This window comes from Canis lupus, chromosome 4 (genome assembly GCF_003254725.2).
Source record: "Canis lupus dingo isolate Sandy chromosome 4, ASM325472v2, whole genome shotgun sequence".
Taxonomy (NCBI): Eukaryota; Metazoa; Chordata; class Mammalia; order Carnivora; family Canidae; genus Canis; species Canis lupus.
Window position 1 is genome coordinate 2,024,527 of NC_064246.1, and position 27,389 is coordinate 2,051,915.

The window sequence follows — 27,389 nt, forward strand, 5'->3', positions numbered from 1 at the left end:
CATGACCTTGGGCAAACTCCTTGCCAAACATCACCATTCACTGCAAGGTAAAAGCCAAAATTTCTTTCAAATGTTCTAAAGATATGGGAAGGTACTCAGCCATTATCAACCTCTATGACTCTGTGATTCTATAAGTATATTCAAAATCTTAGATTAGCAGTAGACTGGAAGCAGTGAGGTTGTTGAAGGAAAAACCAAACAAATCTTGTATTCAAATTCTCCTGTGAGTTTTAGTAGCTGTTTATCTTCTGGGTCAATTACAAAATTGTTTTGAAATCCAGTTTCCTCACATAAAAATATTGCTAATACCCAAGTAATAGTTATCTTAAATTTCTTCAAGCTGATGAGAGTTTTATAAAGCTCTGTTATTCTGACTCTCTGCCAGCCCCTTGGATCACTCCTCTGCACAGGTGGCTGACATCATAGCTTCTGGCTATCCTGCTAAAGCCCTCTCCACACACCAGCCACCAGCCATGTGCAATCTGAGGCTCTCTACTCTTCCCTTGTTCCAGAGATGACATTTACACCCTGGTTTCACAACTTCTAAATAGCTGAAAACTTGAAATATAGCACAGAACCTTTAAGTCAGTGGATGCATGACAATATATATTAATACTAATAAAAGACATCATATAATAAGTGAAAAAAATGAATACTCTTAAAGTTTAACAGAGAGAAGGATAATATGTAGTAATAGAAAGACTCCCCATCCTTATTGCTTCACACTGTATGTTATAAGATACTCCTCCCACAAAATTTTCTATGATCAAATTAGTTTCATAAATGTTCCATATTGTATACTTCAACATTAACTTCAGAAAACAGAAAACTCTAAGAAATGCTCCAATGGAGAAATACTAGCTTTATTCAACCAGAATTTCCAAAATTATTTGGTAACAGAAATCATTGATCTGTAGCATTTATTAATATACTGCACTATATAGCTTAGGAAATGTCAAAACCTGTTCTTTTTAAAAACTTTGATTTACATCTGCAAAAGTCAACAGATTTTAAATATCATTGGTTATATCATCCGCTGAGGAGAGGCACAATTGGAACCCCATTGTTCATAAAGTAGACTGCAAATTCAGAGGATAATTTGATCTGAATTCTCTGCTCCCATTTGGAAGAAATATTGGTTCATACCTCCCAATGAATGAAGTTTGCAATATTTCTTATATAATATATTACTGAAGAATATCATTGTCTTTTTGAAATGGGGTATTTCCAAAATTTGTATAATGAAGAAGAAGAAAAGATATATACTGAATTTTAATGTTTTTTTTTTCACATGGTAGAACCATAGATAACCAGTATCTTTTTTGCATGACTAATTATATTTATATAATGAATGTGTGTATTTTTACCATACACAAGCACATTCTTTTTTTAAGATATTATTTATTTATTCATAAGAACACAGAAAGAGAGGCAGAGACATAGACAGAGGGAGAAGCAGGCTCCCTGTGGGGAGTCTGATGCGGAACTCGATCCTAGGAGCCTGGGATCACGACCTGAGCCAAAGGCACACGGTCAACCACTGAGCCACCCATGGGCTCCCACAAACATTCTTTATATAAATATAACTCTCTGTATGGCTGAATTGTGTCTTTCCAAAATTCATATGCTGTGGTCCTAACTTCTCTCATGCATGACTATATCTGGAGAGAGAGTATTTAAACACATAATTAAAGTTAAATTAAGTCATTAAGGTAGATCCTAATCCAATATGGCTGGTGTCTTTATGAGAGGAGATGATGACATAGACATACATGGAGGGAAGACCATGTGAAGACAGAGAGAAGGCCAGCATCTACATGCAAGAGGAACACCTCAGATAAAAGCAAACTCGTTGATTTCTAGCCTCCAGAATTATGAGAAATGATTTTTTTGTTAAGCTGTTCTATCTGTAGTATTTGTTAAGGTAGCCACAGCAGACTAGTATACTATCCACATAAAAATGATACTTGACTAGATAAAAGTTAATACACAACTAAATTTTAATTAGTCACTAAAAAGATTAAACACCTGTATCAGCAAAAGATTAAAACACAAAGAGCACAAAGTTGACACTACAGAGGCAGCATTATTCTTGGTGTCCAGCTTCTGTCTATAGATGAACATGTGCAATATCAACTCTAGCATTTCAGGTCATTTCTCAACCCTGTAGGTTACACACAACTGGGCATTTTGGAATCATCTTAGACTATGGGAACAAGTTATTTCTTGTTCACAAGAAAGATCACAGAAAACAAATTCATTGACATTCATTTCATAACTTACGGTTGTTCACTGAATTGCTAATTAAATATGTACCATTCTGAAAGACTAATATAAATGTAGATCAAAACAATGCAAATATCTATTTCTAATTATGTCTAAAAGTGGTGAAATAAATTTCAAATGACAGTACAGTACACCTGGGGAAAATTTAATAATCAATATATTTGACATTTTACCCCAGAATTAACCACAATTGCAACATGATTTCAATGATAATGCTAAACATACCCATGACTTTTCAAGAATATGTCTTTTAGAATCGAAGTAGGCAAAAAATAAAATAAAATAAAATAAGAATCGAAGTAGGCCTCCCTGCCCAGAGTTTCATTTCAGATCACAGGCCTATACAGTTTCTTCTATTCAGTTTTCCCATCTTTATATTGACAACCATATTCTTATACAATAAATTGCATCTTATTTTGGTCCTAATGTTTATGATTTTACATGTTTATATTATATAGCACTTTGAAAAATTCATGTTGATATTTTATTGTAATTGTTTATATTGTTTTTAATCTATAAAACTCAGAAAGCTCCTATATTATTTCTCTGGAGCTACTCTACCACAATGTGGATGGCTAGAAACTACAGATGTTCATTCTCTTGCCATTCTAAATTCAAAATCAAGGTGTCAGCAGGGCCACACTTCCCCTGAAGGCTCTAATAAAGAATACATCTCCTCCAGGTCCTGGTGGCTGTCTGCATCCTTGACTTGTGGCACATCACCCCAATCTCTGTGTTTGTGGTCACATTGATTCCTCTTCTGCCTGTGTTCACTCTCTTTTTCTCTCTCTTAGAGGATGACTGGAATTGCATTTCTAGCCCACCTAGGTAATCCAGGACAATCTCTCCATCTCATAATCCTATGTAATCACATCTGCAAAGACTCTTTTCTCAAATAAAGCAATGTTTCTATATCCCAGGGATCATGACTTGATATTTTAGGGTGACTATTAATCTATTACACCTTCTTTCCCTTTAAAAAATGTATGTAATTATACCTCTGTATTAATTACATCATTGATCACAAATGTGTTATTTATATTAAATAAAATGTGCTAAGTTCTATATTTTTATTGGTTGATTTGTAAGCAAATTTTTTAGCCTAATACATAATTTTTCCAATCTACTGAGACACCGATGTGTAATTTCTCATTTTTAATGTATTTGTTACATTTTCCTTTAAATGTGTAGATCAGATAAATGGGAAGGTTGTAATTGTTCCTATATTTTTCTTGATCTCTCCTTCTCCAAAATCTTTCACAGATGCTAAATACTCCTGCCTTATTTTCAGATCTTCTCACACCATGATAGGCATCTGTCTGTTTTTGCATAAAACATTCACATAAATGAAGTTTAATGAAGGTCAAACCTCATTAAACAGATACTGTACAACACTAAACAGCTCCAATTAGTGAAAAGATTACCAAAAGTCTATTGCTGACCTGCTTATTTCAAGAAGTTCCTAATATGACAAATACAGTACCACACAGATAATTTGGCAAACTACTCCATGCGTATTATAATGAGATTTGACTTGTAATTCAATGATATTTGATACTATTGATCCTTCCCTGACCCTTTATCCTCTATTGAATTTAACACTAAGTTATTGTTTCACCTCACAAATATTATCTCATATTTTGCTGAATATGGCAAGAAAGCAGAAGGGAAGATTCATTACTAGATTAGGAAGACTTTAAACATAAATCTGAAGGAGAGCAATGCAAAGATGAATCATCTCAGATGTAGTTCCTGCTTTCAAGGAGGCTGCTGTTTGGGAAGTGATACAGTTAGTCACCCATACAGCATACCATAAAACAATCAGAGATAATTGATACCATAAATCTGAACACAAAATATAGAAGAGTAGGCAACAAATTCTGACTGAAACGACTGGGGGAGACTTAAGACTTGCCATCTCTTCTTCATATAGTGAATGTTTTTCATTCTTCTATCAAGTATATCAAGTATCAAGTATATCAGCACCCTGGAAGGCTTCTCCCCTTTCTTCCATGAGAATCAGTTGATATAATTGGGATACTCATTTTGCAAATAATTTTATAAATAACATATTACAGTCAGCATATAGTTCATCATATGCTATTTAAACCTGTTCTTGTTTTTGTGTTGCCCAGGGATTTTAAGATTCTTGAAAAAAGAAATCATATTTTATTCATATACAAATCATATATACTAGCGCACTGCCATGTTTGATGAGGAATTAAGTACACATTTCTTGAATAAATCACTAAAGAATACTCAAGATGTCCACTTTTATCCATTAAATGATTAAAAGTTGTCAGAATTTCTCTCCCACTCTTTTAAACTAATAACCCAGAAAGAAAAATGAAACAGCTATTTAGAATGGAAGCAAAAGATGTGACTCTTGCAATAGTGTCAGGTCACTGCCTGGAAGCTTGCATGCTACAGGGCAGAGAAAGAAATCCCAGAGAAAAATGGAGGTCTCTATGAATTGTGAAGACAAGGATCATTGTTCAGGAAGGCGAAGGTAACCAGGGAAATGAATGCATAAATGAACACATATTTAGCTGAGAAGCTAAGTTACTTGCCCAAGTGAATATACTTATATTAGGTTAAACAATTTCAAATACATGACTTTGTCAACTCTTTGAAATCTTTTTAATTGCTGTTTTGCAAACTAGCGAAAAATAATTGAGAGAGGATACAAGCTGTCCCAATGCACAAGGATGGTATGAGAATAGAACAAGTACTTAAACCCAGATGTTCTACTACCAAATTGATCCTCTGAAGCTTGAAGGCAATTTGACCTTTCATCATCTCTTTTCATATGACTAATCCCTAAATACCGGAATACAAATTATCCTCTCAACTTCTTCAGACAAAATGACCTCAATTACTTTCATCACATTAACTTTTTTGATACCTGCATCACAATTCTGAATTTTATTAGGTCATTGGCAAACAAGTACTTAAGTGATTTTATATATTGACTCAAGAAAATAAGCTCAAATGGTCAGCTACCTATGTTTAAGAAGAAAGAACTTAGCTTACTGATCAGTGGCAGTGTATGAATAAGGCCTACTGTTAGTAATTAATTATTGACCATTTGCTCAATCTGAGGATCCTGAAAATGTCTGCCATAAACCTTAATAAGCATTATGGGGAGAGAGCACAGTCTCCAACTTGGAAGGAATAATCCCACTTCTTCTGGTAAAAAAAAAAAAAAATACATACTGTATGATGTTCATTTCTAGGTAACACAGAGAAATAGAAATACGTGTAAATATGAGTAGATTTCATTTTAGGGATTGCTGCAAAATAACTGAGGTACTTAATCCAATAAGTGAAAAATCTGGACAACACTTAATATTAATATTCAATACTTAAAAGTGTTCCTACAGGGAAAAGACCAAGCTTATTTTGCATAGTTCCTTCACATAGACACATGTTTAGAATTGCCAAAGTGAGAATTGGGGTCAACACAAAGACTAGCATCCTAACAAAGTAGTAAAAATTAGTTTCCAATAATTTTGGAAATGTCAGAACAGAAACTCTGTAATTTTTCAAAACTGTAATGTAGAGAAGACATAGGTACTCTGATCCAGGTTTCCTTAAAGTAGCCAAATTTCCAGAGATACCCCTGTGCCCATTGAGTGATTGACATGAGCCATGGCCACAGAACTTCTTCAAGATAATGAGGTGGGGTTGCTCTTCTCTGTTTCAAATATGCCTAGTTTCTTGTATTTGTTACTGATACTTGGATTCTCAGAATCTGATTTCTTGTTCTCCCCAAGTTTTTTTTATATTGGAGTTAGTCTTTCCTCTTTGGAAACTCCCTATTAAAATATGATGTAGGCAAGGAGCTAACATTAAAAGGGATTATATGGGGGCACCTGGGTGGCTCAGTTGGTTAAGCATCTGACTCTTGGTTTCTGTTTGGGTCATAACCTCATGGTCCTTGGATGGAACCCTGAGTCAGGCTCTGTACTCAACTTGGAGTCTGCTGGAGACTATCTCCCTCCCCCTTTGCTCCTCCCCCTGCTTGCTCACACTCCCTCTCTCTCTCTAAAATAAATAAAATCTTAAAAAGGGGGGAGGGTTATATTGCCAGTACTACATGGTACATTGATTAAGGTAACTCACAAAGTCCCCAATTACTCTAGGTTTCCATTATTCTATTGTTATTATTCCCTGCATTTTAATCAACAGTTTTCAAATTCTTAAATGATATATGTAATTAATTAATTGCAAAGTTTATACTTACATATCTTAAAATAATGATTTTGGTTATTGTTTTTACAAATTAAAATTTAAATAAGGATGTTTGTAAATTAAATTATTCTTTTCTAACCAACAAACATCATCACTTTGATTTCTGTTTTTGTTTAATTAAATGTAAAATGTTATTTGGAATAGCTCTGGCTCCCAACTGAGAAATTATTTTATCTCAATTTGATCTCTCCTCATCCTCTTCTCTCTCCTTTTTCCCCTCCTTCTTCATACTTGGACTTGTCTCTTTTATATACTACACCATTTCAACTTTATTCTTAATTAAAAATAATCATGTCCACAATTGTATGTCATCTTCCTATACATGACTGGAACTTTCACAGGGTCTGATACTAACAAATAACATACATTCTTTATTGTCTCTTGGTAGTACAGGATTTTTCGGTAAAGTTGTCAATTTTAGGCCAAGTTTTCTATAAGATTTAGCAGATTTATTGGGAATCTCATTCTTCACTAATCTACATAGCAAAAACGAACATGTTGTATCTTGATGACCTTTTAACAATTCTGTAAGAATTTCCTTCTAAATTTTCCAAAAATATAGCTCAAATTTTGTTTATATAATCAATCATCTCTTTCAATGTTTCCAGGGTTTCTTGATCCAGTTGAGTCCGTAACAACATGAGGTGGTAAGGAAATGACTAGTTGTTCAAAACTGGAAAGAAATGCTATCTAAAAATGCTCTTTCATGTAAGCTATTTTTCTTTAAGTATTTACCACAGCATATAAATTCATAAAAACCTTCAAATGATCTAGAACCAATCTCTACTGAGTTTTGTAAGAATAGTAAATTAGGAAAGATAAACCATAAAAAATTCAAAAGCCTTGAGTTTAGTGATTTGCTGATAACTTCAACAATACAAAAGAAAAAAATCTAAGTTTTGATTGCCTTACCACAGGTGGCTCTTGTGATTTATCATTTTAAAAGTTAGTTTGATTCTGATCTGATTTTTGTGCTATCACTTAGGATGGAAGTAAACGTTAGACACATTTGATCTATAGTTTGATGTTCTTCTTCAATTGGGATTAATCATATTTAACTTATTTTTGAGCATAGGTAAATCAGTGGATACTTTTGTTATCTCATTAGTGCTCACTAAATGGCTTTTTTTCTTAATGCCTAAACCACCCTTACTTTGGAGTGAAATGGAAAATGTCTGAAAATCTTCACTGGAAGGCCAATCTCGTTCATTGACTATGGTTCTATTGATGACTGTTCCACATCATTTGAGTGTGTGTGCATGTGTGTGTGCATGTGTGTGTGTGTGTGTGGTATATCTGTATAAATTGTACCTCTACTATGTTCATAACTTTTAAGTTTCAGTTTCCAGGCATGAAGAAGATATTGAAGAAAAATGTAAAGGAATCTCAGAATCCTGGATTTTTAACATATTTACAATAACAAATACAACTGGAAATAAGGATCGGGAACAACATAACTGCTTCATACATTACATAAAGTGGAAATCTTCTAGTATAGGGAATGACAAACTTTATGTTAATGGTCAAATAATAAATATTTTTGGCTTTGTGGCTGAGAGGGTCTCAGTCCCAAAAATTCAACTCTGCTGTGTTACTGAGAGAGTAGCCATAGATAATAAGCAAATAAATGGTTGTGGATGTATTGCAATAAAACTATTTGCACAAACAGGCTGAGTTTTGTTCTAGGGCCATTTTTGCCAATGCCTATTTTAGGGCATAGTCTTTCAGTTACAAGTTTTAGTTTCATAGGTATCAGTCATTACACTTTAGAGAGGGAGCACAGCATCAATTAACCCAGAGAGTAGATTCAGTGAAGAACAGTTAAGAGTTTTCTACTGTAGTTAGTATCAGAGCTTCATTCATGGTACCAGGGGAAAAAAGGACCTTTATTTTAATAGTATTAGTATAAATAAAGTTGCTGATTCATAATTTGCTCTTTTTCCAGTATGAGATATTTAACCCTTATTTTGCCTTTGGCCCATACTCTAATATAATTAAGTAAATTACTCACAAAGCTGCTTTGCATTTATATTTTTTTAATATGGATTTTAAAATATAAAATCAAAAGTTTAGTTTTCCTTAAATAATGGGTAAAGTTGAAGAAATGACTCTTCAAAACATCTGTGAGAGGGAAATTGGGCTGTGATGCAGCATTTATTTTATGATGTTATCAGTCATCAGTTCATTAGAAATGGTACTTAATCTTTAGGATGTGAGTCATCTCAGAACCATAGCTTTCAGAAATTTTTCATAGAGGCATATGATATAGGAAGCCATTAGCTGAGGGACAGTAACTCTAAAATGATTCATATATGCTATCGGCAGCCTCTACATTACACCCTATCACATTTCCAGTGCCCTCTATATCTGAAAAACATTTCCATGCTGATGAAGCCCTTAGCTAACCTAGATTTATGTAATGTTCTTGGGTTCTAACTCAGCCCTCAACATCCCAGTTTACTGCTCCAGTTTCCTCTCTTTTTCAAAGCACAGCTAGAGCCTCTCATCTTAGCTTGCTGGCCATATTTCCACAAAAATTTACCTTAGGAGGGTCTGAATTAAAACTAAACGGTTGAATTTTCAGAATTCAAGATTTCTTTTATAAGCACAAAACTCTAGATCCATGGCTAAGATTATTCATTCAATAAATATATATTTATTGCCAAGTATGTAGCAGAGCTTTTTCAGGTGCTAAGGGGCCACTTTAATCACTGGCCTCATAATGCATAGTTAAGATATGTGTGTGTGTGTGTGTGTGTGTGTGTGTACAGCAAATATGTAAATCAATTATTGCAGGCTAATATTACCATGAACAGGGAATATTCACAATGAGAATATAAATAAGTAAATTATTACTATCCTGGCATGGAACAGTGCAGATTGGTGTCAAAGGAAATGAAATAGCCTGAGCTTTAAAAATGAGAAGAAATTTAAAGAGAAAAGAGCTTTACAGAGGAAGGGAACAATATGTACAAAAGTTCAGGGGTGTGAAATAGCCTGATGTAATTTGATCTAGGAATGGAAAATAATCTGCATGATTAAGCTAAGAGTATAAGTAAGGGAAAGACAAAAATAAATTTAGAAGAGCTTAGAGTTGACAGCTAATAACTTTCAGGCTAAAAGTAATAGGGAACTTTGAAAAATGGAGGCAGGGTAACATGGTCAGTTCAGTGCTTTATGTTGATTACTAAATGATATCCAAATACATGCGTTAGATATAAAATTCATCAGAGAGAGTTAGAGGTTGGAGATTCAGATTTGCAAGTTACCCACACTCATGATTTCTGAAAACATAGACTTAGAGAGTAAACAAACAAACAAAAGTACACAGAGCAAGAAATGCAATTCTAAAGAACACATACACCTGTAGAACAGACAAATGAAGTTGGTGAGTTGTGGTCATAAAATAAAAATAGAAAACCAGAAAAGAATGTGTCTAGAATGTGGTCATAATTAACAGATAACATGTAAAATAAGGAGCAAAAAGATGATATAGTATGAAGACCATTACTTTAATAAGAGATTTATATGAGGTGAGAGGAGTGAATAATAGACAGCAATCTATTCAAAGGTGAATGGAAGATAATAAAGTATAAACAGAAATAAAAGCTTCTGCACAGTGAAGGACACAATCAACAAAACTAAAAAGCAACCTACGGAATGGAAGAAGATATTTGCAAATGACATATCTGATAAAGGGTTAGTATCCAAAATATATAAAGAATTTATAAAACTCAATACCCCAAAATAAATAATCCAGTTAAAAAATGAGAAGACACAAGTAGACATTTTTCCAAAGAAGACATCCAGTTGGCCAACAGACACATGAAAAGATACTCAACAGTATGCATTACCAAGGAAATACAAATCAAAACTGCAATGAGATATTACCTTACACCTGTCAGAATGGTTAAAATCAACAACACAAGAAATAACAGAGAAGGGAGAATGCTCTCACTTGGTGGGAATGCAAACTGGTGCAGTCACTCTGGAAAACAGTATGCAAGTTCCTCAAAAAGTTAAAAATAGAACTACTTCATGATCTAGTAATTGCACTACTGGGTATTCACCTAAAAAATACAAAAATACTGATTCAAAGGGATACATACATCCTGATGTTTATAGCAGCATTATCTACAATAGCCAAATTATGGAAAGAGCCTAAATGTTCATCAATTGATGAATGGGTAAAGAAGATGTAACACACACAACACACACACACACACACACACACACACACACACACACCATGGACTATTACTCAGCCATAAAAAAGAATGAAATATCACCATTTGCAATAACATGGATGGAGCTAGAGAGTAGTACGGTAAGTGAAATAAGTCAGTCAGAGAAACACAAATACCATATGATTTCATTCATATGTGGAATTTAAGAAACAAATCAAATGATCATAGGGGGAGGAAGAGAAGAAAACCAAGAAACAGACTCTTAAATATAGAGAGTAAACCAATGGTTACCAGAGGAGAGGCAGGCGGGGGATGGGTTAAATGGGCGATAGGGATTAAGGGGTTCACCTACGATGAGCACCAGGTGTTGTATTTGAGTGTTGAATCACTAAATTGTACATCTGACACTAATATTACCCTGTATGTTAACTAACTGGAACTTAAGTAAAAACTAAAAAAAAAAAAAAAAAAAAAAAAAAAAAAGTTTAAGGTATCTGGCTTCAACTTTCAAAAATCAATCAATGTAATTCACCACAATAAAACACTAATGAAGAAAAAAATGACCTTCTTTTTTGATAAAACAAACAAAAAAACTTGTAGCAACCTAGGAATAGAAGGGGACTTCCTAACCTGATAAAAGGCAGCTAGAAAATACTTCAGAGTTAATATCATAATTAATTTAGAGACTGTAAATTTCCCATTAAGTTTGGGAAAAAGAGAAGGATGTCTTCTTTTACCACACCTATTTTACATTATAATGGAAGTTCTTGCCAATGCAATAAGACAAGAAAAAGAGTCAAACAAATAAAAAATAAAAACATAAAATTGTATCTATTCATGGACAACATGCTTGTTTATATAGAAAACCCTAAAGGATCTTTAGAAAAGCAATCCTCAATCTAGCTGCATACTCAAGAGAAATAAAAATGTATGTTCATACTTGGCAATGCATATATAGTAGGAAGTAAGATAAAGTATTAATCATACAACATGGATGAATCTTAAATGCTTTTTGCTAAGTGAAAGTGGCAAGACCGTAAAAGTTACATACCCTATGATTTCATTTTTTGTCTGACACTGTAAAAAAAATAAAAAATGCATTCTAAGGTAATCAGTGATTGCTAAGGTCAGGAGCAGAGGGAAGGAGCTGTCTGTGAAGGGGTAGCACAGGAGAGTTTAGGGGTATTGGTATTATTATAGGTGAAACAGTAATGGATATACAATTCCATGCATTAGTCTAAACTGATTCAACTGTATATCACAAAAAGTGAATTTTACTATGTGTTCATTTTTAAAGATCTTCCAGATTGTGAAACAACTACATTACAAATGAATCACATAATCATACTTAAAGACATGGGGAAGAAACGACTTAGGTAACTGAAAAAAATGTTGTTTTGACTAGATATCGTAAGGCTAAAGAAAAAAAGGAACTCTACACAAACATGGTATTGTAGTTAGTAAATCGGTTTCTCACAGGGGTATGAATTATGAATCTTAAGATTACTTTAGTTGTATACCAGGGTTAAACAGAATAATAAATACGTGATAAATAATGAAAGCCAGGTTTCTCAATGTTGAAGAAGGAAGTTAAAAATAAGAAAAATGGGAAGGCTAGAATGAACTCTATGGTACTGGATTAGTGTTAGAGGTATTAATATGGACTCATAATTCAAGACACTTATGCCAATAGATAGATGCAGAAATGTTGTTGTATGTGTATGCATAAGTTTTTATAAATACATGTATATAGTACTCTTCATTGTAAGGTGTTTGAAGAGCTGGTGCTATAGCAATGAACATATCTTTTTTCTAAATACCATGTACCTGTAAAGGACCCAGGGCTCATGGGTTCATTGGAGAAGTGGCTGATTCCAGGACTGCAGCAGGAAAAACGCAAGAGGGTCCTAGAGTGCTGTGGGTGCTGGAAAGTAAAGAAGGGCCAAAAAATAAAGAAGAGATGGTTAAAGGTGATATACAGATAGGTAGATAGACAGACAGAGAGATAGAGACAGAGACACAGAAAGAAACAAAAATCACCAGAATAATGACCCCAGGTAAAATCCACTAACAAATATTAAATCAGATATGATTTTGAGCTACATCAATTCTAATGCAGTGTTGTAGGACAATAAAATCATTGTGTTGTTGCATAAAACAATAAATTAAAATAATTCCATGAAAGTACATTTCAACATCTATTTAGAAATAGCTATAGAAGAAAAGTGGACAATTCAGAATTATTTTGCATATATGATAAATACTGGGCTTAATGCTTAAAATTTGCATGGATTAAGTGATTGGCCAAATCCACCAATACTTTGTGTTAACTTTGATTTTATTAGTAGAGTCATATAAAAATTTAATACTTTATTTCAAATACACTGAGAAAGTCTGGTTCATTCCATTGACAAAAAGTAATTATTGAATATTATTAAACAAGTGAAATTATTTTAAGTGATCCTATGTTCTACTTCCATCCTCTGAGTTCCCTTTCCCTGACCCTATGCCTCTTCATGCATTTCTTATTTGATGACCAATAATACCACTGAGTTACTCAAGCTAGAAATTTGACTCATTTCTCTCCTTATTCAGTTCATTCACTATGTTCCCAAGTTATGTGGATTCTCATAAAATTAATCACATATTTCTATCCTTGCTGCTAACACCTCAGTTTAAGATTGTTTCCTTACTGAGTTACAGCAACCACTTTATAACTTATCTTCCTATCTCACTTCACTCAACTGTCAAAGTGATATTTCAAAGATACAAATACGAATTTCCACTCTCTTCCTTGAGACCTTCCTGTAAGTCTTGAATCTATGTAAGAAAGCTCCTATGGACTGCCTTTCCTGTTATAACCCTTATTTATATTTCCAGCTCTAATGATTATTTGTGGTTCTCTGAAGGTCACACTTTCCTAAAATGGCTCTGTGCCTGCTCCTTCTCTCCAAAAAGACCTCCCAATGCTCCCTCCTCAATGTCAATGACTGTCAGATTCCAGTTTTCTTTAAAGTCCTGCTTAGCTATCATATCAGCTCCTCTAGAGTCCTCTCTTGAAACCTAAGAGCCAGGAATTGGCACCCCATCTACTGGTGCCCATATCCTTTACTCACTCTTACCATATCACTTTGCATAGTGTTTTTTAACTGCCTGCTTTAGTTATCTGCTCTCCTCTGTACTGAAAAATCTTCTAAGATAATGACATATTTATTATTTCTTTTAAGACAGGTTGAGCCCAGAACTGTACCTGTCAGTACACATTCAACAATTAATGAAAGAAAGAATTTTTTAAAAACCTAGAGCACACTGAGAAAACCTGCTTGTCACCATTGTAAGTTGCATTATCAAATGATTTACAGTGGCAGTTTTATCACATACTTGTGGTTGCAATTATTTGCAACAATCAAGATTGTTATAGATCTTATAGATCCCAAATTAAAATAGCAAGAGTTTTTATTTTCCTTGGATTATTTTCTCACCATTTGGTCTTTAAGAAAGTTACTGTTGAAATTTATCCCAAGTGAAAAGTGTTAGCTTGTTTCTATTAATTAAAGAGCTCATAAAACATCTACTTAAAATTGCACTGAGCTTTATTTACCTTAAATACTAAACTTCTAACTTTTTCTTTTAGAAATATGCTCTGAAAGTCTTGTTGAATTTTCTCCTTTTAAAATCTGGAGGATTAAGGGAAGGGATTCATGTTTATGGACTCCGTGAGCTTGTAAACGATGGACAATGAATCCTAAGTACATACTTCCAGTGAAGTCCTAAAGCAGATTTTAGATGCCTCTTAGGCTACTGATCTTCCCTCTCTCTCGTTCTGGCTCTCACTAGGCTCTCTGTCCACACAGATGCAGTGTAACAGGACCTCACATCTTAACTTCCTAGCACATGTCTAGCCCACCATCAAAGCTTCCCTCTCAATGTTCTTTCAGGATCCGGCTTGGTGCTCATGCTGGCTCACACAGGGACAACCTGGAAGTTCAGAGGTTAGTGTCCTGCAGGATGAACATCTAATCAATTTGGTAAAGGGGATTGGTAGATAAAATAGATAAAGGGCTTAGTAGATAAATTCCCCTTTGCCCTCTGAGAGATGGTCCTAAGCTGTGTGGCACCATCATAATGAGTAGTCAGTCGCAGAAGTGGCCAGTTCTGTAATTCATCTTTGTATTGGTTCTCCCTCCTTCTCTGTCTCAGCCCACTTACTCCCCACTTCTGCTTTCTGGGTTAGACTTTCCAAAAAAGTAATGGCACATAAACCTTCCACCACAGGATGTACATTGTGGGAACCCCAGGCTAAGAAAACTTGTCTAGGAAATGTCATGTCTTTGCATGTGTGTATTCTTTGGGTTAATCTTGGGGTTGATAAAATTCTAAGTCTTGGCATAAATCTTTAAAAAAAGGTAATTTCTTCTCTAACTTGGCATTCCAACATCTAAATTTACTCTATATCATTAATTCAAAAGAAGCAGATAGTAATTTTGCACCCCATTCTCATTGACATTTAGCACTATTCTATATAGCTTAATTCCAAGAATCTGACTATGATCTATACTTAATATTTCTTTTGATTTCATAGTACTTTTAGACATAGCCTATACCTCTAAAATCCTGCATACCTATAGAATTTTATTCCATATAAATGCAGTTCAATTTGACATCCCTGCTGCTGCCCTGTTGGTGCTATTGTTATTTCTAAGCACAAGATACTTCGCCAGCACCAGATGTGGATTGCAACATTGAGATTTCACTACAGGGCAGGAGGATAGTATATATAACTCCACAAGTCATGCAGACATGTTGTAACAGGTGCCTGAAAAGGGGGCCTAAAGGTGCAGAGAAGAGGTGGGGCTTCATCACTCAGTGTACTAGAGAAATCAATTTCAAAGAGGGGGCACCATTAAACTAGAAGTGTGCACAAGAAAGTCATAGTTAATAAATATTTAAGGATGATCCGCATAATGTAAAAGTCAGCTGAATTGCTGACATTGACACAAACTCTCAAGGAGTCCAAAGCAGCAGTGAGAAAATGTTTCTTTTGGGTGGGGGGGAGGCAGGGCAAGATGGCTGAAGAGTAGGGTCCCCAACTCACCTGTCCTGACCAAATTAGCTGGGTAACTTTCAAATCATCTGGAAAACCTACGAATTTGACCTGAGATTTAAAGAGAGAATAGCTGGAATGCTGCAGAGAGAAGAGTTTGCACTTCTAACAAGGTAGAAGGGGGGAAACAAAATATATAAAAAAGAATCAAGTGGGGGAGGGGCCCTGTGAGGAGACAGGCTAAAGCCAGACAGTGAAAGCCTCCAGCACAAGAAAAGCCCAGTCCCAGAGAAGGAGGAACTTTAAAAATCCGCACCAGATTCTTCCCAGATGGAAACATGCTTAGCAGGGAAACCAGGCAGAACCGCAGGAGGGGCAATGGAGCTTCCACTCTCCCAGGGTCACTAACAGAGGATGTGTGCTGGGGGAGAGTGAACCACACACTGCAGGCCAAGCACAGTAAAGGGCTGGAGAGCACCCGGCAGGGCCTTGGAAGCTCAGGCAGGGGCTCCGGGCAGAGGGGGCTTCTGGAGCTGGGGCCCAGGGAGTGCAATTTAAGCAGAACAGGCCCCAGAAACCAGGGTGCTGGGGGACACAGCTCAAGATCCTGCATTCCTCCTGGGACAGGTGGAAGTGGGGAGAACACAGACAGCGAGGAGGCTCCTGCCGCCAGGCGCCCCCAAGCGGTGCATTTCAGCACACCCCTCCACCCCCACCCCAGCATCCAGGCCAGTGCAGACTGGGAACTGCAGTAGTTGCTGGGGGAGCTGATTCCAGAGCTGGAGAGCTGGCCACTGCCAGTGTGGTTGTTCCTCCTAGTGTCACCCTGTGCCTGGGTCTTAGCGGGACCACCAGGGAACAGGGACCTCAGAGGATAAACAGCTCCCACTGAGCCATGCACCCAAAAAGGGGCGGGGAAGCTCCCCCAGGTGCACACACATGAGAATCACCACAGCAGGTCCCTCACCCAGAAGACCAGCTGGAAGAACAGGAGAACCGCAAGTTCTTGACAGAGCAGCGCTGAAAACCTGCAGGGGAGATTGAGGGATTTACAAAATATAGAACCAGAGGATACACCTCCTTTTTTTTTTTCCTTTCTTCCTTTTTCCAGTACAACTCATTTTTAGCCACTCTGCACTGAGCAAAGTGACTAGAAAGAAGAACTCAAACAAAAGAAAGAATCAGAAACAGTACTCTCTGCCACAGAGTTACAAAATTTGGAGTACAATTCAATGTCAGAAAGCCAATTCAGAAGCACAATATAAAGCTACTGGTGGCTCTGGAAAAAAAGCATAAAGGGTTCAAGAGACTTCATGACTGCAGAATTTGGATATAATCAGGCTGAAATTAAAAATCAATTCAATGAGATGCAATCCAAACTGGAGGTCCTGCCGACGAGAGTTAATGAAGTATAAGAAAGAGTGAACGACATAGAAGACAAGTTGATGGCAAGGAAGGAAGCTGAGGAAAAAAAGAGAAAAACAATGAAAAGACCATGAGGAAAGGCTATGGGAAATAAATGACAGCCTCAGAAGGAAAAATCTACATATAATTGGGGTTCCAGAGAGTGCTGACATGGACAGAGGACCAGAAAGCATATTTGAACAAATCATAGCTGAGAATTTCCCTAATTTGGGGAGGGATACAGGCATTCTTATCCAGGAGATAGAGAGGTCCCCCCCTAAAATCAATAAAAACCTTTCAGCACCTCGACATTTAATTGTGAAACTTGCAAATCCCAAAGATAAAGAGAAAACCCTTAAAACAGTAAGAGACAAGAGATCTCTAACTTATAGGGGGAGAAATATTAGATTAATAGATGACCTCTCCACAGAAACCTGGCAGGCCAGAAAGGGCTGGCAGGATATATTCAGGGTCCTACATGAGAAGAAAATGCATCCAAGAATGCTTTATCCAGCAAGGCTCTCATTCAGAATAGAAGGAGAGATAAAGAGCTTCCAAGATAGGCAGAAACTGAAAGAATATGTGAACACGAAACCAGCTCTGCAAGAAATAGTAAGGGGGACTCTGTAAAAGAAAGGGGAAGCCCAAAGAAATAACCCACAAAAACGGGACTGAATAGGTATTACAATGACACTAAATTCATATCTTTCAATAGTAACACTGGATGTGAATAGCCTTAATGATCCCATCAAAAGACACAGGGTATCTGACTGGATAAAAAAGCAAGACCCATCTATTTGCTGTCTACAAGAGACTCATTTTAGACCTAAGGACACCTATAGCCTGAAAATGAAAGTCTGGAGAATCATTTACCATTCAAATGGTCCTCAAAAGAAAGCAGGGGTAGCCATCCTCATATCAGATAGATTAAAGCTTATCCCAAAGACTGTAGTAAGAGATGAAGACAGACACTATATCATAGTTAAAGGATCTATCCAACAAGAAGACCTAACAATCATGAATATTTATGCCCCTAATGTGGGAGCTGCCAAGTATATCAATCAATTAAGAATCAAAGTATAGACATACTTAGATAATAATACACTAATACTGGGAGACTTCAACACGGCACTTTCTGCAAATGGCAGATCTTCTAAGCACAACATCTCCAAAGAAACAAGAGCTTTAAATGATACTGGACCAGATGGATTTCACAGATATTTACAGAACTTTACATGCAAACGTAACTGAATACACATTCTTCTCAAGTGCACATGGAACTTTCTCCAGAATAGACCACATACTGGGTCACAAATCAAGTCTCAACTGAAACCAAAAGATTGGGATTGTCCCCTGTGTATTTTCAGACCATAATGCCTTGAAGCTTGAACTCAATCACAAGAAGAAATTTTGAAGAAATGCAAACATATGGAGGTTAAAGAGCATCCTGCTAAAAGATGAAAGGGTCAACGAGGAAATTACAGAAGAATTAAAAAGATTAATGGAAACTAATGAGAATGAAGATACAACCCTTCAAAATCTTTGGGATACAGCAAATGCAGTCCTAAGAGGGAAATACATTGCAATACAAGCATCCCTCAAATATTGGAAAAAAACTTAAATACACAAGCTAACCTGGCACCTAAAGGAACTGAAGAAAGCACAGCAAATAAAACCTGCACCAAGCAGAAGAGAGTTAATAAAGATTCGAGCAGAACTCAATGAAATACAGACCAGAAGAATTGTAGAACAGACCAACAAAACCAGGAGTTGGTTCTATGAGGAATTCATAAGATAGATAAACCACTAGCCAGCCATATAAAAAAACAAAAGAGAAAGACTCTAATTAATAAAATCACGAATGAAAAGGGAGAGATCACAACCAACACCAAGGAAATATAAACTATTTTAAAAACATATTATGAGCAGCTATATGCCAATAAATTAGGCAATCTAGAAGAAATGGATGCATTGGTGGAAAACCACAAACTACCAAAACTGGGGCAGGAAGAAATACAAAACCTGAACAGGACAATAACCAGGGAGGAAATTGAAGTAGTCATCCAAAACCTCCCAGGACACAAAAGTCCAGGGCCAGAATTCCCAGGGGATTCTATCAAACGCTTAAAGAAGAAACAATACCTATTCTACTAGAGCTGTTCCAAAAGATAGAAAGGGATGGAATACTTCCAAACTAATTTTATGAGGCCAGCATCACCTTAATTCCAAAACCAGCAAAGACCCCACCAAAATTATAGACCAATATCCCTGATGAACACAGATGCAAAAATTCTCAACAAGATACTAGCCAATAGGATCTAACAGTACATTAAGAAGATTATTCACCATGACCAAGAGGGATTTATCCCCGGGATGCAAGGGTAGTTCAACACTTGTAAAGCAATCAAAGTGATAGATCATATCAACAAGAGAAAAAACAAGAACCATATGATCCTCTCAATAGATGCAGAGAAAGCATTTGACAAAATACAGCATCCATTCCCGATCAAAACTCTTCAGAGTGCAGGGATAGAGGGAACATTCCTCAACACCTTAAAAGCCATCTACGACAAGCCCACAGCAAATATCATTCTCAATGGGGAAGCACTGGGAGCCTTTCCCCTAAGATCAGGAACAAGACAGGGATGTCCTCTCTCACCACTGCTATTCAACATAGTACTGGAAGTCCTAGCTTCAAAAATCAGACAACAAAAAGAAATAAAAGGCATTCAAATTGGCAAAGAAGAAGTCAAACTCTCCCTCTTTGCAGATGACATGATACCGTACATAGGAAACCCAAAAGACTTCCCTGCCCCAAGATTCCTAGAACTCATACATCAATTTGGCAGTGTGGCAGGACACATAGTCAATGCACAGAAATCGGTGGCATTTCTATACACTAACAATGAGACTGAAGGAATAGAAATTAAGGAGTCAGTCCCAATTGCAATTGCACCCAGACATAAGGTACTTAGGAATAAACCTAATCAAAGAGGTAAAGGATCTATACCCTAAAAACTACAGAACACTTCTGAAAGACATTGAGGAAGACACAAAGAGATGGAAAACTACTCCATGCTCATGGATTGGAAAAATTAATACTGTGAAAATGCCAATGCTACCCAGGGCAATTTACACATTCAATGCAATCCCGATCAAAATACCATGGACTTTCTTCAGAGAATTGGAACAAATCATCTTAAAATTTGTGTGGAATCAGAAAAGACCCCGAATAGCCAGGGGAATATTAAAAAAGAAAATGAGAGCCAGGAGCATCATAATGCCAGATTTCAAGTTGTCCTACAAAGCTCTGATCATCAAGACAGTGTGCTACTGGCACAAAAACAGACACATAGATCAATGGAACAGAATGGAGAACCCAGAAGTGGACCATGAACTCTATGGTCAACTAATATTCGACAAAGCAGGAAAGACTATCCACTGGAATAAGGACAGTCTCCTCCTAGAGGAAGAGGACAGTTCTCCTAGAGGAGAACACAGGCAACACCCTTTTGGAACTTGGCCACAGCAACTTCTTGCAAGATACATGTATTGAAGGCAAGAGAAACAAAAGCAAAAATGAACTATTGGGACTTCATCAAGATAAAAAGCTTCTGCACAGCAAAAGAAACAGTCAACAAAACTAAAAGACAACCTACAGAATGGGAGAAGATATTTGCAAATGACCTATCAGATAAAGGGCTAGTAGCCAAGATCTATAAAGAACTTATTAAACTCAACAGCAAAGAAACAAACAATCCAATCATGAAATGGGCAAAGGACATGAAGAGAAATCTCACAGAGGAAGACATAGACATGGCCACAAGCACATGATAAAATGCTCCGCATCACTTGCCATCAGGGAAATACAAATCAAAACCACAATGAGATACCACCTCACACCAGTGAGAATGGGGAAAATTAACAAGGCAGGAAACCACAAATGTTGGAGAGGATGCGGAGAAAGGGGAACCCTCTTGCACTGTTGGTGGGAATGTGAACTGGTGCAGTCACTCTGGAAAACTGTGTGGAGGTTCCTCAAAGAGTAAAAAATAGATCTGTCCTACGACCCAGCAATTGCACTGCTGGGGACTTACCCCAAAGATACAGATGCAGTGAAACGCCGGGACACCTGCACCCCGATGTTTCTAGCAGCAATGTCCACAGTAGCCAAGCTGTGGAAGGAGCCTCAGTGTCCATTGAAAGACAAATGGATAAAGAAGATGTGGCCTATATATACAATGGAATATTCCTCAGCCATTAGAAAAGACAAATACCCACCATTTGCTTCAACGTGGATGGAACTGGAGGGTATTATGCTGAGTGAAATAAGTCAATTGGATAAGGACAAACGTTATATGGTCTCATTCATTTGGGGAATATAAAAAATAGTGAAAGGGAATAAAGGGGAAAGGAGAAAAAATGAGTGGGAAATATCAGAAAGGGAGACAGAACATGAGAGACTCCTAACTCTGGGAAACGAACTCAGGGTGGTGGAAGGGGAGGTGGGCAGGAGGTGGGGGTGACTGGGTGATGGTCACTGAGGGGGGCACTTGATGGCACTGGGTGTTATTCTATATGTTGGCAAATTGAACACCAATAAAAAATAAATTTATATTAAAAAAAAAACTCTGCATCCTCGGTAAAAAAAAAAAAAAGAAAAAAAAAACTTGTGTTAGTCTTCCACATACTACTGGGACATTAATTGTATAGAATGGATTGATCTATAAATGAATGATAACAGAAACATACACAATCTCCCATCAATGTCTTTCCCTCATGGCAACCTGCAACCCTGCTCATAGGCTTCCAGCTCCCAGCTTCCCCCGACACCCTACCCATATTGACCATAATCCACAGTCTTAATTATTTTACAATGTTTGAATGATGCCAGCTGGGCTTGCTGCAAAGCAAAAAGAGAAAGCAGTAGTGTTCATTTTATAGGATAAAGTTTAAGGGAGATTCTAAATAAATGTTAGACACTCTCTGTTGAATTGTTTTTTCTCTGTAAAGAAAAACTGGTATTTATTTATTTTTATTTATTTATTAGAGCACTGTTGTGCTGATTTCAAAAGTTAAGATGGGAAGATTGTCTAGGTAACATATAACACAATTCAACTTTAATCCTTCACATTTAAAATGTTTTTAGTTTGGAAAGTGATCAGCATTTCCTCCATTATTTCTTGCAGTTGTCTAGTTTTGTTTCTATATAGAACTTTGGAAAATATAAGCAACAACATTTTTTTTTTTTTTTTTTTTTTGCTTTCCTTTCACCATGTTCATACTTTGTGGTGGCTTCTTTGGAGTTCTTACTAAATGCATTCCTTCTGTTAATGGTCTTACTGCCTCTAGGTACTGACTAACCATCAGTTGTCTACATGTAGTTGTAGTCCTGGAAATGAAAACATCTTTATGATACTATGTATCCTCTCCTACAGTGGTAATCCGTATGGGTCCTTTGAGAACTAGTCAAACAGAAGATCAAGCAATGACAAGAAGTTGTATATATTACCATAGATTATATTATTTTGTACCAAATATCCCATTTTCCTCTTTGCATTGACTTTCTCTGGGCTGGGGGTGAAGGTTGGGGGTTACATAAACCATGTGACTTGCTTCAGCCCTAGCATGTGAAAAGTGATGTGTATCATTTCTGGGCAGCAGGAGTTAGGTGGCTCATTGTATGTCTTTTACTCTGCCAGGATCATTGGCAATGTTCCAGATAGAGTGTCAATTTGGGTCCTAAAAGAAGATGATGTGGGGCAGATGGAACAGCAACCAAACTTTGATAAAATCATAATCACATTTTCATAAACCATTGAGATCTTGAGGTTGTTATTAAAGCACAATTAAGCCAGCATTGACATGTGTATCTTTCTTCAGAGTTCTCTTTCTAAGAAAGGTGTCCTGCCAAGTGTGGTAAGCAGAATGGCCCCCAAAGATGTCTCTCCCCAAGACATTCCCTAATCCCTGGAACCTGTGAATACGTTATGCTTCATGGCAAAGTATGTAACTAAAGCTACTGATCTTAAAATAGGAAGGTTTTCTGGATTATCCAGGTAGGTCCAATCTAATCCCATGAGCCCTTGAATAGAGGAAGAATTCTCTGGCTGGTGGTAAGAGAAGTGCAGCAAAGGTGAAGTCAGGGAGATGATTCAAGCATGAGAAGGATTCCACGGAGCTGCTGCTGATGTGAAGTTGGATGGGTGTGGAGGTGGGGAGGTTCAATGTTACTAGGAGCATAGGCGTCTGTAAGAAAATGAGAGAGCCTCCCATCTGATCGTTTGCAAGAAAATAGGGTCTTCAGCTCCATAACCACAGGGAACTGAACTTGGTCAACAGTCTGAATGAATGAGTTTGGAAGCAAATTCATTCCCAGAGACTCCAGAAAGAATGCACGAATCACAGAAAACTGATTTTGACCTTGTTATAGTCTAAGCAAAGAACCTAGCTGAGCCACATTGGACCTAGCATTCTGACCTACAGATCTATGAAATAATAAATTTGTGTGTGTGTTTTAATAACTGAATTTGCATTAATTTGTTATGACAGTAATAGAAAGTGAAAACACCAATTTTACAGTTTGAATAGTAATATGCATGGACTAGTAAAGGGGCACATATCTTTCCAGGAAGATTAAATGATTTAACTGAATTAACCTTAGTGGTCAGTTACCAGAAAAAGCAAATGCTGATAACAAGATCTGGCTTCTTAGCGCCTAGCTACTCCACTTAATGGCAAATTATATAGTTGTAAGGGTTACCTAACCTACAAAAGATAACTAAACATATTTACTAAAGTTATTGGATAAAGTTTTCTTTAAGATTTATTTACTGAGGGTGAGAGAGAGAGAGAGAGCAAGTAAGTGCGTGCTTGAGCTGGGGAGGAAGGGGAGCGGGAAAGGGAGGGAGAGAACTTCAAACAGATTCCCTGGTGAGTGTGGAGCCGGATGCAAGGTTCAATCGCAGGGCCCTGAGATCATAACTAGAGCAAAAATTAAGAGTCTGACACTTAACTGACTTAGCCACCCAGGCACCCCAATAAATTTTTTAAAAGTAAAGGCACAAAACAAAAAGTAAAGGCACATAATCCAGTCCCTGATATATGATCAGTGGTCAGATATTGATAGTTTAATGAATATAGAGATCAACAACTGAATAAAAGTCAATGAAACTTGCCAAATGACCCTCTTAATAGGAACATTAGGCTTCTTATAACAAGACAAAATAATATTTTATCCTAATCCATGCCTACTTGCTTGACAAAGACAACACTGATATTTTTTAAATAGTATAGGAATTATCCCACTGATATATTTGATTAATTGAGTTTATCTATTTACCTTTTGGTATCTATTTTATAATGAAACTATTTGTAATTTCAACCTTTGTCATGTCTTCAGGTAATGTTTACAAATCCGATTGTGTCATCATTTCTAACTTTGCCAGGTTAGCCCATTTGCTGAGAATATTTCCCAAAAGTCTGAAAGTATAAAATGAAAGAGAAATGTTGAAGACAATCCTTCACTAGATGCAGTTTCTTACTTATCCATTCATCCTTTCCCCAAACCAACAATCATTAAGCGCCTAGCATTTACTTAGTTCCATTTGTAAGTATCAGAATGAGTAGAGATGAATAAATATACTCATTCTCCTGGTAAAGAGCATAATTAGAAAGCTGAACACTGAAACAATCATGAATGTTCCTTGCTACAATGATATTTTCTAGCATAAAGTATGGGAACAATTAACTTTGCTGAAAGAGTAGGGAAGGTCTTACAGAAGAGGATAAATCTGCTTTGATTCCTGAGTGATTTTTTGCACTGTTATTCATTTGGCAATTGCCAACTCAAAATTTTGTCTTGTGATATATATCATTTCAATATTAGAAGGCTATCAGCATACAGGCATTTTTGTCAGTGTCTTCTTATAACTGGGCGAGGCAAACTTTTCTCTAAAAAGGCAGATAGTCAACAATTCAGACTTTGCAGTCACGTGGTCTCTGTCACAGCTACTCAACTCTGCAATTCTTGGGAAAAGGCAGTCACAGACAATATGCAAACAATAGTATAGAAGTTATTGGTCAGGCTATGCGCCAATAAAACTATATTTACAAAGTAGGCAGCAATTCAGATTTTGTGTATTGGCTGCATATCATCACCAAACCCTGTCTCATATAATTAAGATAAAAATATAAAATAATTAAAGGGTATTGTGCTTTGTACCAGGGCTTATGAAGACACTGGAAAAAAAAGAAAAAGAAAAGGAAGAAGAAGAAGAAGAAAAGAAGAAGAAGAAGAAGAAGAAGAAGAAGAAGAAGAAGAAGAAGAAGAAGAAGCAGAAGACTGGTACTTGCCTTCAAAAATTTTACCAGTGTAGGGATCCCTGGGTGGCGCAGTGGTTTGGCGCCTGCCTTTGGCCCAGGGCGCGATCCTGGAGACCCCGGATCGAATCCCACATCGGGCTCCCTGCATGGAGCCTGCTTCTCCCTCTGCCTGTGTCTCTGCCTCTCTTTCTCTCTCTGTGTGTGACTATTGTAGATTAAAAAAAAAATTTACCAATGTACAATATTCATGTTAAAGGAATTCTACCAAAATTTAAGCTTATAATTTTAGTCTGAGATTCTCAATGACCAGATTGAATTAAGAAACAGACTTAATCTGGCTTCATCTCATTTTGGTACGTTGCTTCAGATATTAACTAACTTATTAGGATTTGTTGGTTTGTTTGGCTGTTTCAATGAATCTGTGTCTGTTCTAGACATTTCAGCCCATTTTTGGACATTTTCAGCCCATTTCAGCCCACGAGAAAACATTCATACATTTCTACTGAGTTGTTATGCCCAAGAGAATCCACATTAGGTGCAGTTTTAGGGTAGGAATATGTTTCTAGAAGAGAATCAGAAACAGAGACCAAAAGGAAGAACCATAAGGAATTTCATTTTTATATGTGGTCAGATTTTGTAAAAGGAGAGAAGAACCTGTGGCTCAGAAACCAAGGATAATAAGGCTGGAGAGGCAGGTGACCAGGCAGTACAGTATCAGGGCCTGAGGCCTCCAGAACCCAGCAGACTCCAGGGTAAACTTGATGTGCTCAGGCAACTTTTCACTATGTAACAATAACACAATATATTTAGGATGTAATTAGTGTCTAATTCAGAGTAAGGCTGGGGTTAATGTAGGAAATGAGATATGTTGAGAGCCTGTTGAAAACCAGGCTTTTCGTCCAGCTTCAAATTTGAGATAGGATAGAACCAATACACTGCAAAATTAAAAGAATTTAAAGAAAAGAAAAAGACTGGATTCAAGGAGAATAAAGATACTGACCCTATGAGTGGAGGCTTCACACTGGATAAGGCTGGAAAACAAGATGGAAAAATAGGGCAAATAAAGTATAGAGAACTTGCAAGGAGAGTCTTGATTTTATATGTTACAGAGGCGCAATTTAGATTTTTCAGCAGAGGAGTGACATGTTGCTTGAGAAAATAGTTTTTGTTGTCATAATTAGAGATGAGTTTTGGGGTGAGGACAATATTCTTGAAATCCAGTCAAATGTTTTGCTAACCAGAATGAAAATGAATCACCATAGGCCTGGATTCAGAAAGTGTCATGGGGAACAGCAAGAATTCTCTGATTTTTTGACATCCTGAGGAAAGATCTGTCAAGAGAGAACTCCAAGGTTTTGAGTGAAAGTAATTGGAAAAATGGTAATGTTCTCAGAAAAGACAAGGAAATTGAGGAGAGAATCTGATTCAGAGCATATAAGGCAGAGATATCTGGAGGAAGAACTTTCCATTAACTTTCAATCTGGTGCAAATGTGCAAGAGGCTTTTTTTCTCTCTCTTTTTTTTTTTTAAGTTAATAGAGAAGTAACTTTGGAAGGAAGAAGCACTGAGCTTCTAAGTAGCCTCCCTATCAAGAGCATTTGATCACAAAAGGTGGTTTGGTAACATAAGGCTACCCCTCACACCTGACAAACTCACTTCATACAGACTGCTCCCAGCAGGATGTAGAACAAATTTGGCTTCAGGTTCTGGGAGGCTGTGGGGAGCTACACAGCCAAACGTCAGCAGTAACTTGCCTCAGATCTTCCAACTGTCCAGATTAAACAAATGCTATCATTTATTACCTGAGTAAATGTTTTTAAATAAATACCTGTGTCAACAACAACAACAACAAAAATACCTGTGTGTCAGCATTTTCATCATGAAATACA

At 36.7% G+C, this 27,389-nt stretch overlaps 1 long non-coding RNA gene across 1 annotated transcript in view; it reads right to left on the reverse strand.

Moving 5' to 3' along the window:
- Positions 1-24,653, reverse strand: part of LOC118354445 (uncharacterized) — a 33,153-nt gene extending 8,500 nt beyond the window's left edge. Inside the window, exons 1-2 of the long non-coding RNA XR_007410088.1 lie at positions 24,518-24,653; positions 12,555-12,651 (exon numbers count right to left, since the gene is read on the reverse strand). This is a non-coding gene — a long non-coding RNA (uncharacterized LOC118354445). The remainder of the gene's footprint in view (positions 1-12,554; positions 12,652-24,517) is intronic.
- Between the last annotated feature and the right edge of the window lie 2,736 nt (positions 24,654-27,389).